Source organism: Pleurodeles waltl, chromosome 9, assembly GCF_031143425.1.
Source record: "Pleurodeles waltl isolate 20211129_DDA chromosome 9, aPleWal1.hap1.20221129, whole genome shotgun sequence".
In the NCBI taxonomy this organism is placed as follows: domain Eukaryota; kingdom Metazoa; phylum Chordata; class Amphibia; order Caudata; family Salamandridae; genus Pleurodeles; species Pleurodeles waltl.
In genome coordinates this window covers 795,813,310-795,832,370 of record NC_090448.1, presented here as the reverse complement: position 1 = coordinate 795,832,370, position 19,061 = coordinate 795,813,310, and the positions used below count along the sequence as shown (strand labels likewise).

General features: G+C 43.0%; 1 protein-coding gene across 4 annotated transcripts in view; it reads right to left on the bottom strand.

The window, feature by feature from the left end:
- The window catches only part of ATL3 (atlastin GTPase 3), a 259,411-nt gene that overhangs the window by 91,027 nt on the left and 149,323 nt on the right, over positions 1-19,061 (bottom strand). The window lies entirely within an intron of this gene.

Here is a 19,061-nt window from a genome sequence, read left to right as displayed (position 1 = left end):
AAAGGTTCCCTGGTCGTAAGCAGGTAAAGAGAAGGAGGCCTGACGTTTTTCACCTAAGATGAAAATAAGCCACAAATGTATGTATCAACCTCATTTATTTTAAACCATAAAAGGAAACAATAAGTTACTTACTTTTGGTAAAAACGTTTCTGTTGGATACTCTAACTACCTCTAGATTCCTCACCTCTTGAATCTCCTCCAAGCACCAGAGTGGATCCACAAAGCTGAAATAGTTCCCCTTTGTCAATACATGGTGCCTTGGCTACAGTTTACTGTAGGAAAGTACCATCTTGCCTGGCATGTTACCCCCATATTTCACTGTATATATGTTGTTTTAGTCTATGTGCCACTGGGACCCTGCCCGGCAGGGCCCCAGTGCTCATAAGTATGTGCCCTGTATGTGTTCCCTGTGTGATGACTAACTGTCTCACTGAGGCTCTGCTAACCAGAACCTCAGTGGTTATGTGCTCTCTGCTTTCCAAATTGTCACTAACAGGCTAGTGACCAATTTCACCAATTCACATTGGCATACTGGTACACCCATATAATTCCCCAGTATATGGTACTGAAGTTCCAGGAGATCCCTATGGGCTGCAGCATTTCTTTTGCCACCCATAGGGAGATCTGACAATTCTTACACAGGCCTGCCAGTGCAGCCTGAGTGAAATAACGTCCACGTTATTTCACAGCCATTTACCACTGCACTTAAGTAACTTATAAGTCACCTATATGTCTAACCTTCACCTGGTGAAGGTTGGGTGCAAAGTTACTTGGTGTGTGAGCACCCTGGCACTAGCCACGGTGCCCCACATTGTTCAGGGCAAATTCCCCAGACTTTGTGAGTGCGGGGACACCATTACACGTGTGCACTATACATAGGTCACTACCTATGTATAGCATCACAATGGTAACTCCGAACATGGCCATGTAACATGTCTAAGATCATGGAATTGTCACCCCAATGCCATTCTGGCATTGGGAAGACAATTCCATGATCCCCCGGGTCTCTAGCACAGAACCCGGGTACTGCCAAACTGCCTTTCCGGCGTCTCCACTGCAGCTGCTGCTGCCAACCCCTCATACAGGTTTCTGCCCTCCTGGAGTCCAGGCAGCCCTGGCCCAGGAAGGCAGAACAAAGGATTTCCTCAGAGAGAGGGTGTGACAACCTCTCCCTTTGGAAATAGGTGTGATGGCTGGGGAGGAGTAACCTCCCCCAGCCTCTGGAAATGCTTTGATGAGCACAGATGCTGCCCATCTCTGCATAAGCCAGTCTACACCGGTTTAGGGATCCCCCAGCCCTGCTCTGGCGCGAAACTGGACAAAGGAAAGGGGAGTGACTACTCCCCTGACCTGCACCTCCCAGGGGAGGTGCCCAGAGCTCCTCCAGTGTGCCCCAGACCTCTGCCATCTTGAAAACAGAGGTGTTGCTGGCACACTGGACTGCTCTGAGTGGCCAGTGCCAGCAGGTGAAGTCAGAGACTCCTTCTGATAGGCTCTTACCTCTCTTAGTAGCCAATCCTCCTTCCTAAGTAGCCAAACCTCCTTTTCTGGCTATTTAGGGTCTCTGCTTTGGGGAATTCTTCAGATACCGAATGCAAGAGCTCACCAGAGTTCCTCTGCATCTCCCTCTTCACCTTCTGCCAAAGGATCGACCGCTGACTGCTCAGGACGCCTGTAAAACCGCAACAAAGTAGCAAAGACGACTACCAGCAAGCTTGTATCGCTTATCCTGTCGGCTTTCTCGACTGTTTTCTGGTGGTGCATGCTCTGGGGGTAGCCTGCCTCCTTTCTGCACCAGGAGCTCTGAAGAAATCTCCCGTGGGTCGACGGAATCTTCCCCCTGCAACCGCAGAAAACAAAAGACTGCATCAGCGGTCCTCTGGGTCCCCTCTCAGCACGACGAGCGTGGTCCCTGGAACTCAGCAACTCTGTCCAAGTGACTCCCACAGTCCAGTGACTCTTCAGTCCAAGTTTGGTGGAGGTAAGTCCTTGCCTCCCCACGCTAGACTGCATTGCTGGGTACCGCGTGATTTGCAGCTGCTCCGGCTCCTGTGCACTCTTCCAGGATTTCCTTCGTGCACAGACAAGCCTGGGCCCCCGACACTCTAACCTGCAGTGCACAACCTTCTGAGTTGTCCTCCGGGATCGTGGGACTCCCTTTTCTGACTTCGGATGGACTCCGGTTCACTCCTCTTCTAAGTGCCTAATCCGGTACTTCTGCGGGTGCTGCCTGCTTCTGTGAGGGCTCCCTGACTTGCTGGGCGCCCCCTCTGTCTCCTCATCCAAGTGGCGACATCCTGGTCCCTCCTGGGCCACAGCAGCATCCAAAAACCCTAACCGCGACCCTTGCAGCTAGCAAGGCTTGTTTGCAGTCTTTCTGCGTGGGAACACCTCTGCAAGCTTCTTCGCGACGTGGGACATCCATCCTCCAAAGAGGAAGTTCCTAGTCCTCTTCGTTCTTGCAAAACACCAAGCTTCTTCCGCCCGGTGGCAGCTTCCTTGCACCCTCAGCTGGCATTTCCTGGGCTCCTGCCCACTCTCGACACTGTCGCGACTCTTGGACTTGGTCCACTTGTCTTACAGGTACTCAGATCCGGAAATTCACTGTTGTTGCATTGCTGGTGTTGGTTTTCCATGCAGAATCCCCCTATCACGACTTCTGTGCTCTCTGAGGGGTTGTAGGTGCACTTTACACCTACCTTACAGGGTCTTGGGGTGGGCTATTTTTCTAACCCTCACTGTTTTCTTACAGTCCCAGCGACCCACTACAAGCTCACATAGGTTTGGGGTCCATTCGTGGTTCGCATTCCACTTTTGGAGTATATGGTTTGTGTTGCCCCTATACCTATGTGCTCCTATTGCAATCTATTGTAACTTTACACTGCTTGCATAACTTCCTTTTGCTATTACTGCATAATTTGGGTTTTGTGTACATATATCTGGTGTATATTTGTCATCCTCATACTGAGGGTACTCACTGAGATACTTTTGGCATATTGTCATAAAAATAAAGTACCTTTATTTTTAGTATATCTGTGTATTGTGTTTTCTTATGATATTGTGCTATGACACCAGTGGTATAGTAGGAGCTTCACATGTCTCCTAGTTCAGCCTAAGCTGCTTTGCCATAGCTACCTTCTATCAGCCTAAGCTGCTAGAAACACCTCTTTTACACTAATAAGGGATAACTGGACCTGGCACAAGGTGTAGGTACCTCTGGTACCCACTACAAGCCAGGCCAGCCTCCTATATTTACCTCTTGACTTCACCCCAGAAATGACATCAGAGAGCCATATAAGGTGTTACTTCAGCACAGCAACAACAGTTCCCCATCCTTTTTTCTAAACCCTGGAAGCGGAGACCAGACTGACCAAACAGCATTGCATGACCATTCCTCAGAATATGGAGACGAGCTGGTTGGGTGTGGAATCTATAGTTATACAGAATATCACCAGAAAGCTTCTTAACAAGGTTAAGTAACTTGTTCTTCTGATAGATGATTCTACAAACAGATTCCTCACCGCTTGAACCAATACCCAAGCAGTACCTGGTAGGTGGTGGGTCTGAGGAGGTGGTCAAATCAACAAGTCCTGCAACACATATCTGACTAAATGACCATCTATGTGGTCTTCAGAGTTGAGACAGTAATGCCTGGTGAGAGTGTCGACCAAAGTCCATGTCACACCACACCAAATATCTAACTCAGGATTTTCACAGAACAGTGCTGAAGAGGTGACTTTTGTCCTGGTACGCTCATGGCCTACTCCTTGGCAAATGCATACCAGGTCCTGATAGAACGGACAGGTCAGTTGGAAATTATCCACTTCTGAATTGCCTTACCCTTCTTCAAGCCAGCGTAAGTGAGGAAAAGTTGGTCATTACCCCGAAACTCAGGGGTCCAATCAAAATAAAAGCTGTTAAGTTCTACAAGGGTAGACACAGTGCAGCCTCTTCTCTTTGTTCGGATCAGAAGGAAAGTAGGATATTACTAAGTTGGTCAATTGGCCATGGTAAATGAAGTGACCACTTTAGGAAGGAAGCCTTGGTCGCAAGAATCTGCTTCTCTGGAAAAAATAAATAAAGTGAAAGGAGGCTAAACAGAAAATACCTGCAGCTTGCTAACATCCTTGGAGTCAGAAGCAGCAATCAACAGTTGTGCAAGGGTTCACAGAATGTACATATCAGGAAGGGGAACACCAAATTAAGGTCCCACTGAGACACAACAAAAACAAATGGATCAGTCCCTTCAGAAAGTTAACTTCAACAGCGATGGCTGAACAGGCAAACAAAGAAATCCTGAAAAAGCTGATAATCTTTAACAGTACCCACAGCAATGCTTTGCCAGGAAAGAAATTGAGCAAATCGTAATACATAAGATACATGCACCTTGGAAGGATCAACTTCCTTCTCAGAGCATCAAGCAACCATATGGGACAAAGGTCCAAAATAATTAGCCTTGGTAGACTGGTGACAAACAATGTTGACCACCTTTGCAGGTAGATCTATCTCCACATATGAAGATGGAGGCTCTAATGCAGAAACCATCCTTACTGTTGCGAGAGGAGAGAGATCAACTCTGAGCAGAAGCAGAAAAGGAGGCACAGTGATAGGTGAAGCAGATCTGAACTCCTTCCTTCCTTCATTGGTACTATCTTACTGACACAATCTATGTTATATTGCTGTATCTTTACTTAACAACCTGTGACATTTGTTATGTCATATCAGGATTACTGTCTGATTCTTGGAACATTTTGTCGGATATGATATGGTGTTTGACTAAAAACAGTATTAATTGGTTCTATAAGGGACTTTTGTGTGCTATATATTGATTAATACCCATGATCCCTTTATTTTTTTGGCTCCCTTGTTGATCAATGTTATCAGAGAATATAGTATCAAGCTGTTCCATGCAAAGGTTGAAGAGGACAGGAGACAGTATGGAACGCTGGAGGGCTCCACAGGTGATGTGAATCTTTTGTGACCCGAAGGTGCCCTTCGGAGAAAAACAAAACTGGTGTTGCCTGCAATGGAAGGAGGAGAATAAGTGAAGGGCATTGCTGGGTAATTCCATTTGAGACTCCAGGATGCATAAGAGAGTTGGATGGTCAACTGTGATGAAGGCAGCTGAGAGGTCCAGCAATATCAGAAAGCATGGGTCATCTTCATCTGTGGTCAAGAAGGTATTGTCTCCGATGTGTAAGGTAGTGGTGTGGGTGCTGCAGCATGATCTGAAACTAGACTGAGTCGTGCAGGATGGTTACCATTAATGTGATCTTGGAGTTGAACATAGACTGTTTTTTAAATTACATTGCTGATGAATGGTAGGTGAGAGATGGGTTAGGAGTTGGCGAGGACACTAGTGTCTAGGGTAGGATTTGGCCTGTCATGAGAGCTTCTGGGAAGATGTTTTGATTGAGTGAGGCATTGACAATGATAAGTAGGGTTTAGAGAGTGCCCCCAGAGAAAGGTTAAGTAACTTGTTCTTCTGATAGATGATTCTACAAACAGATTCCTCACCGCTTGAACCAATACCCAAGCAGTACCTGGTAGGTGGTGGGTCTGAGGAGGTGGTCAAATCAACAAGTCCTGCAACACATATCTGACTAAATGACCATCTATGTGGTCTTCAGAGTTGAGACAGTAATGCCTGGTGAGAGTGTCGACCAAAGTCCCTGTCACACCACACCAAATATCTAACTCAGGATTTTCACAGAACAGTGCTGAAGAGGTGACTTTTGTCCTGGTACGCTCATGGCCTACTCCTTGGCAAATGCATACCAGGTCCTGATAGAACGGACAGGTCAGTTGGAAATTATCCACTTCTGAATTGCCTTACCCTTCTTCAAGCCAGCGTAAGTGAGGAAAAGTTGGTCATTACCCCGAAACTCAGGGGTCCAATCAAAATAAAAGCTGTTAAGTTCTACAAGGGTTGACACAGTGCAGCCTCTTCTCTTTGTTCGGATCAGAAGGAAAGTAGGATATTACTAAGTTGGTCAATTGGCCATGGTAAATGAAGTGACCACTTTAGGAAGGAAGCCTTGGTCGCAAGAATCTGCTTCTCTGGAAAAAATAAATAAAGTGAAAGGAGGCTAAACAGAAAATACCTGCAGCTTGCTAACATCCTTGGAGTCAGAAGCAGCAATCAACAGTTGTGCAAGTGTTCACAGAATGTACATATCAGGAAGGGGAACACCAAATTAAGGTCCCACTGAGACACAACAAAAACAAATGGATCAGTCCCTTCAGAAAGTTAACTTCAACAGCGATGGCTGAACAGGCAAACAAAGAAATCCTGAAAAAGCTGATAATCTTTAACAGTACCCACAGCAATGCTTTGCCAGGAAAGAAATTGAGCAAATCGTAATACATAAGATACATGCACCTTGGAAGGATCAACTTCCTTCTCAGAGCATCAAGCAACCATATGGGACAAAGGTCCAAAATAATTAGCCTTGGTAGACTGGTGACAAACAATGTTGACCACCTTTGCAGGTAGATCTATCTCCACATATGAAGATGGAGGCTCTAATGCAGAAACCATCCTTACTGTTGCGAGAGGAGAGAGATCAACTCTGAGCAGAAGCAGAAAAGGAGGCACAGTGATAGGTGAAGCAGATCTGAACTCCTTCCTTCCTTCATTGGTACTATCTTACTGACACAATCTATGTTATATTGCTGTATCTTTACTTAACAACCTGTGACATTTGTTATGTCATATCAGGATTACTGTCTGATTCTTGGAACATTTTGCCGGATATGATATGGTGTTTGACTAAAAACAGTATTAATTGGTTCTATAAGGGACTTTTGTGTGCTATATATTGATTAATACCCATGATCCCTTTATTTTTTTGGCTCCCTTGTTGATCAATGTTATCAGAGAATATAGTATCAAGCTGTTCCATGCAAAGGTTGAAGAGGACAGGAGACAGTATGGAACGCTGGAGGGCTCCACAGGTGATGTGAATCTTTTGTGACCCGAAGGTGCCCTTCGGAGAAAAACAAAACTGGTGTTGCCTGCAATGGAAGGAGGAGAATAAGTGAAGGGCATTGCTGGGTAATTCCATTTGAGACTCCAGGATGCATAAGAGAGTTGGATGGTCAACTGTGATGAAGGCAGCTGAGAGGTCCAGCAATATCAGAAAGCATGGGTCATCTTCATCTGTGGTCAAGAAGGTATTGTCTCCGATGTGTAAGGTAGTGGTGTGGGTGCTGCAGCATGATCTGAAACTAGACTGAGTCGTGCAGGATGGTTACCATTAATGTGATCTTGGAGTTGAACATAGACTGTTTTTTAAATTACATTGCTGATGAATGGTAGGTGAGAGATGGGTTAGGAGTTGGCGAGGACACTAGTGTCTAGGGTAGGATTTGGCCTGTCATGAGAGCTTCTGGGAAGATGTTTTGATTGAGTGAGGCATTGACAATGATAAGTAGGGTTTAGAGAGTGCCCCCAGAGAAAGCTTTGATGAAAGACTATGGTAAGACATTCTCTTCATAAGAAGTGTTTTTTTCAGTAATCAGTGAGATTTGGGAGAATGCGGGCTTTGAGGCTTACCATTGCAGATTATATGGTAAGGAGTGAGTTGAATTGAAGCCGGCTTGGTGTTTTGTCAATCTGCTGCTGCATCTTCTGTATATTTTCACAGAAGAATAAGTTGATGGCATTGCAGTTTTCTGTGGAGTGAGGAATAGGTTGGCCCAGCTGCAGGTTGATGCAGTGCTCGACTGTCTTGAACTGTATTTTGCTTCTATTGGTGGATTAATTTATGATGCTCGCGTAGTACTTTGCTCTGGCTTATGTGATGAGCCTTCTGAGTGTTATGTAGCTGGACTTTATTATCAAGAGCTGCTCAGGAGTTCCTCTGGAGGTAGGTTGCAAATTGAGGCTCACTGATCTGTGGCCATCTAATGGATGGTGTCATGCTAGGGTCAGCCGACTACCACGTCTGTAATTACCTTTTAATAGAGTAGATTTAAGGGAAAGGTGCTATGCTTAAAATAAATAAAGTTTGAGAGGGGTCAGTGTTCCCCTGAATCACTGCCTATTCCACTAACAATATATTTTACACTGACAAAGGCAAAGGAGTCCCAAGGGGACACATTACCTTTTGCGAATGCCTCACCACCCCAACTCAGGAGCTGGTAATTTTTCAGTGTTGGACAACTGGATTTCAGTAGCAAACCACTGACAACATTTTCAGATTTGGTAAAGTTTACCAATTCCTACAATGTGATTAGCATATTAAAAAAAGCATTTTTGTGATCACAAACTCTAAACTGGAGTGTTTGTGACAGTAAAAATGCTCTGATCATTTGGCCCTAGGTGACACATTTAGGGTGCATTCTCAGAAGGAATAACAAGTCTGGAGTTGGGATACTTTGATTTCCCATTTTTGGTAATATGTGGATTCATTATTTTTTCAATTATTTTGAAACTATGTTTGTGAAATTGATCATTTCTGATCTAGTCTGAAGCACTGAATAGCATTTTAGTAAAAGCCACCACAAGTACATTTATTAGTAAATGCATAGTTAATTAAAACCAATACATCACATATAAAAGAAATTAGTTAATAATTCCATGCAAATAAAACCATCCTTAAGATATAAAAACCCTTCATAGTAACTTATTACATAAGAAAACTCAATATAATAAGCATATTTATCAAACAATTATACTTCTTAAACATATAATTAAAATATGAGCCGCTATTATTTATCTCTGTTGTCGTGATCTTCCCATCTAGTGTGTATGCATTGGAGCCTGGACTCGCAAACTTATGGTGATACTCTGCGGCCGATTTCTCAATCTGATATTATGTACGAGCTATTGGGATATCCTTAGATACCATGAGATTACAAAATTTGTATCCACCCATGAATCATCTCATCTCTTCAACAGATATTTTACAAGATCCATAAACGATAATGTCATCCGCTAACTCAACTCCTAGTTGGACAAAAAATGTTCGGGCCAAGGGCCTTACATAACGGGGAATAAGCCTGATTGCTTATGTTTACTAAGGGGATTCCCCCTTAAATTTGGCAGCTCATAACCGTCCCTGTTCATTTTGGGAGTGTAAGATGTAATATTTTGGTCTACTGCCTCGTTCTTGTCCGCGAGTCTTTTTACCTCATTAATAATTATAAATCACTCTCTGCAAAGGCCAGTTATTAAGAGGTATCTATTTTATTTATCTTAATTAGTGAGCACATGATAATTCTTTGGATACCAAATGTAAAAACTTTGTAAATCTTGTGTTAATGGTATAGTAGTAAGGTTTGAAGCAAGCGATCACCGCTTCTCTACAGGACCGTACGCACCACTGTTTAAAGGCTACCTTTAATAAAGACCTACTCTCATTCAGTAACCCCTTACAAATACAAATCAGGTGGTGACATCCTCCACTCCGCACCTGCACAGCCTACACTTAGGAGTTAATTCAGTTCATTCCCAGGGTGCTAGGTGGGCTCCACCAGGAATGAGGCCAAAACGATATTTAATAAATGAATTTTTATCACCTTTTCCACATCCGTCCTCCAAATATAGTTTGCATTTTAGAGTGTTATATAAATTTATTACCACCCATGAATGCGATCTGACTGCTAACAGGTTCTTGTCCATGAGAACGGATTTCTTCTTCGCTATGCCGTTCATATTTTATTTAAAGGCAAAAAGGGAGAGATTGGCTTCCCGCAAATCCCTTGCCTCCAGATCTTCCAGGGCTTGGTCTAGATACTGCCTGGATTTCGCTGCAGGATTCAAACTGAGATCCTTCCAGAGGGCCTGGCAAAGTTATTTTCCCTTGTTAGCTGTATGTGCTTCCAGGTTTTTATATAACTGCACTTCCTTGCTATATTTTGGTTAAAATAGCCAAACTTGAGCCCAATTTGGGCTTGCGAAGTGTTACCTTGTAGATGGAATAAGAATCTAAAGACTTTCCCAACTATGCTATTCAAAGTGTCGGCATCTTGACCCCCTCATGGCTTCACTACTGTACCCTATAGATGAAATCATTTTCAACCAAATTGTTTGTAACAGGGGACGGCAGCTGGGGCCGCCAAGCGACCTTTTCAGAGTGCGAAAGGCAAGCAGTAAGGCGTTTCCTTTCCTTTGAAGTTTCTGGGGTAAAAAGGAGCCCTGTTTATCAAATAATACTCCCAGGTATCTATAATGATTTACTGATTCTAATCGACCCCCTTGTATGTGCCGTCCGTTATCAATAGAAATATTTTTTGTAACTTCCATTACATTAGTTTTTCTCTGATTTATTTTCATTCCATTCTGTTCAGTGAATTCTGTTAATTAACAATAAGCCGGCAAAGTCCTACTTTAGTTTGACTTAAAGGAACTACATCGTCAGAGTATAGCAGATTCGAAATAAGCATAACATCGACATTTGGGAGATGCGCATTCACCTTACTGAGTTTCAGTGTCAGATCGGATAGGAAGAGATTATAGAGAAACAGGGCTAATACGCAGCCCTGTTTCAATCCTTGCTTAGTCTCAATCTTCCTTGATAAAAAGGAGCCGTCCCCTATCTTTACTCTGACCCATGTATAATAACCGAATAGCTTTTAGTAATTGCTCGGGTACACCCCAAGTGGCTAACTTTCCCCATAAGTAGCCTTGATGCACCAAATCGAAAGCTGATTTAAAGTCTACAAAACACAAATGCAAGGGTTGTTTTTTCTGTTTGTATTTGTCAATGATGATTGAGAGAGTTAGAATGCTGCTGGCCGTCCCTGGGACCTTTGGAGGAGTAATGTTGTTCATAGTCGCCCAGGTACGTAGGTGCTCTAGTAATAATCCAGCATAGTATTTAGTTTCTGAATCCGTTATAGTGATCATATGGTAGTCCCCTGGGTGAAATTTATTGTCTCCTTTGAATATTGGATGGATTATAGAACCCCTCAATGAGCTTGGAATGTTTTCTAATTCCAAACAATGGTTGTAGACCGGAACAAATCTTTCAGCCCAAAACATCGGATTCAGTTTAAATAATGCATTCGGGATACCATTTGGGTTGGGGGCCCCTGTGCTCCTACTATTCTTTATTAATTTAGTACCTCTGCCACCATAAAGTTAGATTCACGACTTCTTTTGATCAACTGAGGATTTAAATGGATCTCCTTCCTGACATAGCTCCTTTATTACCATTCTTAGGGGGTTAGTGATACCTTTATTTCCACCATGTCTATTAAAGTGATGAGCTACAAAATCTGACCATGTGGATTCTGAAATGTTTGAACTAGTTAAGGTCATTGGTGCTTTTAAAAAAAAATATTTAACCAAATTCCAGAATCCTTGAGCGTTCTTTTTTAAATTAGAAATAATGCCTTTGCCCAAAAATCATGCCCTTTCTGCGATTTACAATCCCAAATTTGTTTCCAATAAATGATATTGGTGTTTTTTTTTTGTTTGTTTTTTTAAATCGGTCTTCATTTGTGGTTCGGGAGGATGTTTCCTAGAAAGCCTTAAAAGTCTATTCCGTTGCCTTCTTAAATTGATTATATGAGCTGAGATTTTTATTTCCTTTTTTTATCTTAGGTCGCACCAGGCTATGAGAAGTTTTTTGTGGCCTTTCTTTACAGAGTCTACTTACAAACCTATCTAGGAAGGTCGACCAATGGGATACCGGGTCACAGGCTACATCATTCTGGCATTCATTCAATAACTCAGCTGAAAGTTCACTGATGAGTTCTATTGAATTTTCATTCCATTGTAGTTTTTTTTACAGTTTACAGTGGTGACTTCCCCTGGAACTGCAGGAGCAGGATTGAATGTACAGAAACCACAGCAAATATCCAAGCACTGCTGACCGTGATCGCTCTTATCTGACTTTAGAATATAAAAATTTGTAATTAAAGTAGGTAGGGACAGAGAGACTGCAATATAGTCAATTGTCGCGTGGGTTCCAGAGGCATAACAGGTAGCCGCCGGAGGAGTGTCTTGTGGGAACCTCCCATTCAGAATTCTTAGACCAAGGGCCTCCAAAGTTTTTACAACAGTGATTGCCTTAATATGATGGTTACATAATTCTAAAAGCCCTAGAGATTGCTGCAAGACTGCCCACAGGTGATCTTGCATGAAAATCTCTGCCTCCCTTTTAATGGGAAATAAAAGTTTCATATTGAAATCCTCTGTTACTAAAAACTCCGGGGATCCCAGTTCTTGATAGCTAGTTAAGATTGTGTCTACCAGTTTAGGAGAAATAGGTTTCCTGGAATATGCATCTGGGTGGATATAATCATTTATTAATAAAAACTGGGCTGCAGTTTAACTATAAAAAAAAAATCACCCTTATCCTCATTAACCTGCGTGCATGATATATTCAATCCTGGTGAAATAAATATTGCTAAACCCCCTCTCGGACGTCCGAACCTCCTTTCCCTTGTTGCTGGGGAAAAGTAGCCTGTATATCCATCAATTGCGAAGGGGGTTGTGGATCAGGTCTCCTGTAAAAGGATTATTTTAAATTTATTTAGAAGATTATTCAGGTCTTTTTGTTGATGGTTGGACCTGATCTGTTTATATTCCAGGAGCAGACTTGGAGATGTTTTTCATAAGAGGATATCTGGTCAGTATATACTGGACTGCATAAGGGTCACTGGCAGTTGACAACCACCCAATGTCAAGCTGCTGAGAGTAATGCCTGTTGGTTACTATGGCGCCTGTGTGGCAGTCAGCCATATTTAGCTTGCCGATCTGACAAATGAGAAAGGTTGATATGGGCCTTCTGAATTATTTAAATTTGACAAATTATTTTGGGCCTCTAAGGGAGCAGGATACCCTAACTGTTGAGGTGTTCTGACTCTAATTCCCCAATTTAAGAAAGTAATTTTTTCCTTTAAATCCCTTCTAACTAATACAGGCGTTATCCAAATAATCAGAGTGGATTCATTAGAGTTGACACCATCAGTCTTATTCCATGGTATAAATGCTAAAGAGGCAATGTCAGTAGACTGAATATCCTTAAGAGCTAATGTAGATTTTAAAAGTTTTAATATACTACCTCTATTGAGTACGTCATGTGGGCCCCTGGTCTGGTATTGTGGTTCAAATATTAATTGAGTACAGTCCGCAAAGTGACTATAATTGGGGCTTCTTATACAGGTGTCCAGTTTCTTCATTGTAGCTGTCCCTACATGATTTCTCGAGAGCTGAGGGGTGAACTCAACCTCGGGCAATCCCTGATTTAATACATTTAGTTTGGAGTCTAATCTGTTTGGGGGGCTCAGCCAACATTATCTCTGTCCCCAATTCTCCCACTCTCACATCTACCAGCTGATCGGCGGCAGAGCTACTTCCCTTTTCTACCCAGGGTTCAGCAGTATAATCCACTTGGTCATCAGCACATACGGTTTTAGTAATTGTAATATCTGAATCTTTTACTACGGGAATCATACTATACACCTCTGAAATAACACACAGTTTTGCATTTCAATCCCTTTGCTGTGAATTAATATTAGCTGAGCTCCATTTTATTGTTCTTTTATCCTTTGAAATTTGCAAATCTTGTTGTTTCTTTCCTTTTCTACTTTCTATATTAGGGATCGATTCATTTAAGCACATAGAATCGTGGCGTATGGGCACCCTCTTACGTATATTAAATAAGAGGAACAAATTGTTGTCCGTTTGGCTGCTCCCATTGTGGATACTCGAGATCTGTCTGTTCTCATTTCTTATGTCGGGAAGGGGCTCATCACGGTCTTTGTCTTTTTTTTGGGGGGGGGGGGGGGTTGAACCATCCCTTATTTTTTGTCTTGCTTTCAGTTGTTTTTTCTTTTGTCTTTAATTAGCTGGCTTCTCTTTTGAAATGGAGGAAGCCTCCGTTTTAAGTGCGTGGGAAGAGATTACGACCATTGGGGCTTCTGCTTGGGGATCTAACCTCTTCTCTAGGGACTTCAATAAACTGACTTTTTCCCTAGTGCCCCGCCTCAGACCGCTTCCTGTCTTTCCAAAGCATTCTGTTTCCTTATCTATCCTTCTCTCATTATTGATGATGGCTGAGCTATTTTTATCCTCTTTTGAGCCACCTCCCTTGTACCATGTACAGATTAGCCTTAAGGTCAACCATCAAGGAGTTTAAAGCCTCTGGGAGTGTGGCCAAGTTTTTAATTATGGGCTCACAAATAAAGTCCTTTTTTGTCATCTCTGCAAAACTTTGAGCCCGCCTAATCAGAGCATTTAGTTTAGCTAGCTTCAGATCCGTTCCCGTTACTGATTTTGCCATGACATTAACTAAATCCACCTGAACGTCCAATTATTTGGACTGGTAGGACGGGCATCAAGTGTCAACTGCGAGGTTTTAAAAAAAGATATCCCACAAGGCATTTTTATCTAGATTATTGGGAGTATTTCGTATGGGCAGTGAGTGTTCTCTTGAGGGTTCTTTATCTGCATAGTTGTCTGTTTGTTTTTTTGATGGATCAAGAACATTTGAGGGACTATGATCAGAGATTGCGGTGACCAATTGAGTATCAGAAGCACAGACCAGCCCTTCTTGTAAAATTACTCCCAAATCTTTTGTAGGAGATCTTTTAAAGATGTTCATGAAATGGTCCGGATGTGCTCTGGGGGATAGGCTAGAAATACCGTTGAGTGAAGCTAAGTATCCAATGTTATCTGTGGTCGAAATGTTTTTTAAGATTTTATTCATCTGCCACTTTGAATTAGCCTCCTGAAACACTTAGGCAGGAGACCCAAACACTAAGCCAGTACCTCTTTTAACAATTACATTTACTTCTTTGGGGTTGGGGGTAGAGCACATGTAGGTGAATAATCGGTTAAAATTTGCTCAGAAGCACATATGGAGGCGTCTGGGAACAGAGATGATGGCCTTAGGCTCAGTAGGTCTAAGTCACTAATTTGGCCCCAGGGTTTATTTTTTGTTATATTGTTTTTATTATTTATGTTATTGCCAGAGGATTCTGTCTCCCCCATCTCACTAGACTCACTGACACCCCCATGATCATCTAGCAGATTACCGTCACTTTTTAATGGGGAGATGGGATGAGGTAGGGCCATTGAGCCCTTAGGTATGGAGAAAATAACCTCCACAGGGTCCTTCAGAAAATCGTATTCATGAAATATATTTGCTGATTTGAAAAATGGGGAAGATTGGAGAAATTAATGATTGCTGCTCCTGGTTTATTTCAGATTCCCACTTTGAGACTGACGGCAAGATGGGTGTTTTATTCTTCCTCTTATTCACCTTGATTGGCGTCTGGCAAGCATGTTCTTTCCCGGATCGCATCGTCTCCAATCTTGATTTCTTCTCTTGTTGCTTAGTATTTGCACCGCGCCTCCACACCTCACTGAGTTTGAGGGGCACGAGCACATGTTGGTAGAGATAGGATGGTGAAGGACTGTTTCCTCCAAATGTTTTAGCAGGCAGCAGTGGGGTTTAGTTCAAGGTTTATCAGATGGTAATACAGAAAGGGGGATAGTCACCCAGAGTTTGCTGCTTTCTTCCAACTTGTTTCCTGGCACACTACTATGTCTGCTATGACCATGACGAGCTCCCCCACAGCCCAGCTGGCAAAGCAGGGGGGTGGGGGGGGGGGCAATCGGGTTGAGGTAGCAGTCAGCAGACAGACGGGCAAGCCGTCAGCAACTTCGTTAAATACCCCTAAATACACTCCATGCAGGGTGACGCTCTCCTTTAGTAAATTGTGGGCTGCCCTGGTGGTTGAATCACTGGAAGGAACCTTGCCGTAGTCCATTTGGACTTCGCAGTCTACGTAAACTATAAGGCAGTAATATGTCTGTGTGTAGGAATCAAAAAGAATCAGGAGTCAGAAATCGCTAAGTCACTGAAAAGAACGGGCCCATTTACGAATGGCTTGATGCCTAGGGGGGGGCCTCTGCTTAGACGAGGGGGAAGGCGCCTGGGAAGCAAGGAGACAGGGAGCAGGCAGGTGCCCGCTTCAAGCCTCAAGCTTTATCCCCTCCCTTTGTCGGAACGGGCAAGGATCCGTAGGGTGGGGTTCCACTCCAGCGCATCGGCCTCCCACTCAGCCACTCGGCTCTCTCCGCTGGTGGAGAGCAGCTCTCCTCCTCTGTCCAAACTTGTGCTTACGGTTGTTAACTTGCGCCTCCTGCTCCCAGCAATCTGGTCTCTCCGGTGGACCTCTTGGCCTCTCGGCCAGTGTACAGTCCCTGTAATTCCCGTCTCAGTCACCTCTTCCGTGCACACGTCCGTCAGGCTTAAAGCCACCACAAGGTTTCACCCTGAAAATAATGCTACCTATATATACACACACACTTGAGAGTTCTGCAGTCATCTTCACAATTAGCTAAATTAAAAGTACAACGGAATCTGAACACACTAACAAGCATGCAAAACAGGCTCACCTTTGAGTGACGGTGACAGATCTAGTTAGTGTAATAGAGCTATGGCATATTTTGGCTAGAGTGAGAGCAGGTTCATTTAAAAACAATTAAAATAAGTTTCTTGAACTTCACTTGTTGATACAATTATAAACATTACTAGACAAACTTCAGTTAATGTTTGTCTCATTACTAAAAGTCATGCAATAAAGCCAACTCAGTCCTTTTTTCGCCATAAGCCATAAAAGCATCCGTATAAGAATAATATAATATATTCACACAATGGTCATTAAAAATCAGGTAGAAAGAAGTGCCATACAATACAACAAATATGCCTGCCCCACTCTAAAAAGTTAGACTAATTTAAACATATATACATTGAATAAAAGCCCATTACAACACTCAATAGAATTACACAGTTGTAGCCTTTCTGATTAGGTCCCTTAAATTAATCTGCATTTGACCAGGTGTCTTTGCGTATTTGCTGATCAGTCAGAGAGGTATTCTCTTGATCTTAACCACCCATGCACATTGGAGATACCTCACAACTGCAAAGACTACCTTATCACTTGTGTCACTTGTCAATATGCGAAGAGATGCCTTATAATTTCTTATCCCAAGAGATCTACATAAAAGGGATAATCCACTTTTTCCAAGGGACCAAGTATCTAGGGCAAAAAAAAAAATGTGCAAGGGTCTCAGGTTGCATGGGGCAAAAATGACAAACTCGAATTGCTGTCATCCTTGCTCCAACTCGTGGTAAACGTCTTTAACGGCAAAGTCCCTAATCTAAATTTAATAAAAAGGCTTTGAATGTAAGGAGGTTTTACCTTGTCCATATAGGTTTCAAACTTTGGGGAACATTTGTGATCTAAAAACTGTATTGTCCTACTGCCTTGCCCCTGTTTGGACCAAATCTGCATCAGAACCATCTCCCAATAGCATCGCTTTATACATAGTTTCCCTTCCTTGTTTAAGCTACAGGGATCTCGCCACACCTCCTCCATTTTAATACGTTGGCACATATCTCTAACACATTTAAACCAAGCAATTGACATTGCACCCTCGAGAGTTAGTAACTCTGCAGCGGCTACTTGGAAGGAAACCAAATGGTCAGATGACCAGAGGCGCACCCAATACAAAAGTGGTTTCAAAGCGATTTCGTTATGGATCTCATTAAGCGCTAGATCAAATCTAAGGGGGGTGAGAGGTGTGCTCATCGGCAAGCGCAGCAAATTGTGTATGAATCGGTTTTCAACCAATGTCAGACTCCTAGAGTTACAGTGGCCCCAGAGCTCGGCACCATAGGTTGAGGCTGCCATTGCCGCAGCCTTATATACAGTGATAGCCGGCGAGTTTTCCCCCTCTATAGAGCTTTTAATTTTCTTCCCTATCACTGCTGACCTCTGCCGAAGGACAGAGGCACTCTTTCCAATTTGTGCAGGCCATTGTTGGTTGTCCGCTAATCTAATCCCCAGGTAATCGAACTGGCTGACTCGTTCTATCAGTTGGCCGCCTATGGTCATTTTCCCCCTGAATTTCTTATGCGAGTTGAAAATCATAAATCTGGACTTATCTGGGTTTATTTCAAGGCCCCTCTTCTCATAGAACATAGAGAAAGCATCCAATTAGTTTTGTAGACCCACTGGGGTACTTGAGATCAGTAGAGTGTCATCCGCAAACATTAAAATAGGGACCGGGGCTCCTACTAACTTAGGTGCATAGTGATTACATCTCATCAGCCAATCTACTGCACCGAAGTCATGCAATAAAATGATTTCTAAGCATGATAAAAAAAAATTACATCACCATACAGGAATAACTAAAATAATAGTATACATTAAACTACATTCTGACATGGATTATCACGTGTGTGTGTGTGTGTGTGTGTTGTACATCTGTTCGTAATAGTATACATTAAACTACATTCTGACATGGATTATCACGTGTGTGTGTGTGTGTGTGTGTGTGTGTGTGTGTGTGTGTGTGTGGTACATCTGTTCGTGGCATGAGACGCTGCAGATTCACATGCTGTGCATTATCCTGCCATCTAGTTTTGGGCTCGGAGTGTTACAAGTTGTTTTTCTTCGAAGAAGTCTTTTCGAGTCACAAGACCGAGGGACTCCTCCCTATCGGCTCCACTGCGCATGGGCGTCGACTCCATCTTAGATTGTTTTTCCCGCAGAGGGTGAGGTAGGAGTTGTGTATATAGTAAAGGTGCCCATGCAATAGAGTAAGTATGTATGTACATAATGTGATTAAAAGTGATATATATTTACAAATGTACAAGTTTTATCAACCTATAATATACAGTTTATCAACTTAAATGGCTACAGGCTCCCAGGTAGGCGGGAGGGCGCATGTGAATCTGCAGCGTCTCATGCCACGAACAGATGTACACTGGGTAAGTGACATTTTCCGTTCGATGGCATGTGTAGCTGCAGATACACATGCTGTGCATAGACTAGTAAGCAGTTACTCCCCAAAAGCGGTGGCTTAGCCTGTAGGAGTCGAAGTTGTTTGAAATAATGTTCGTAATACTGCCTGTCCTGCTGTGGCTTGTTGTGTTGTTAACACATCTACACAGTAGTGTTTTGTGAATGTATGAGGCGTAGACCATGTGGCTGCCTTACAGATTTCTGTCATAGGTATATTTCCTAGAAAGGCCATTGTGGCACCTTTCTTTCTAGTGAAGTGTGCCTTTGGGGTAATAGGCAGGTCT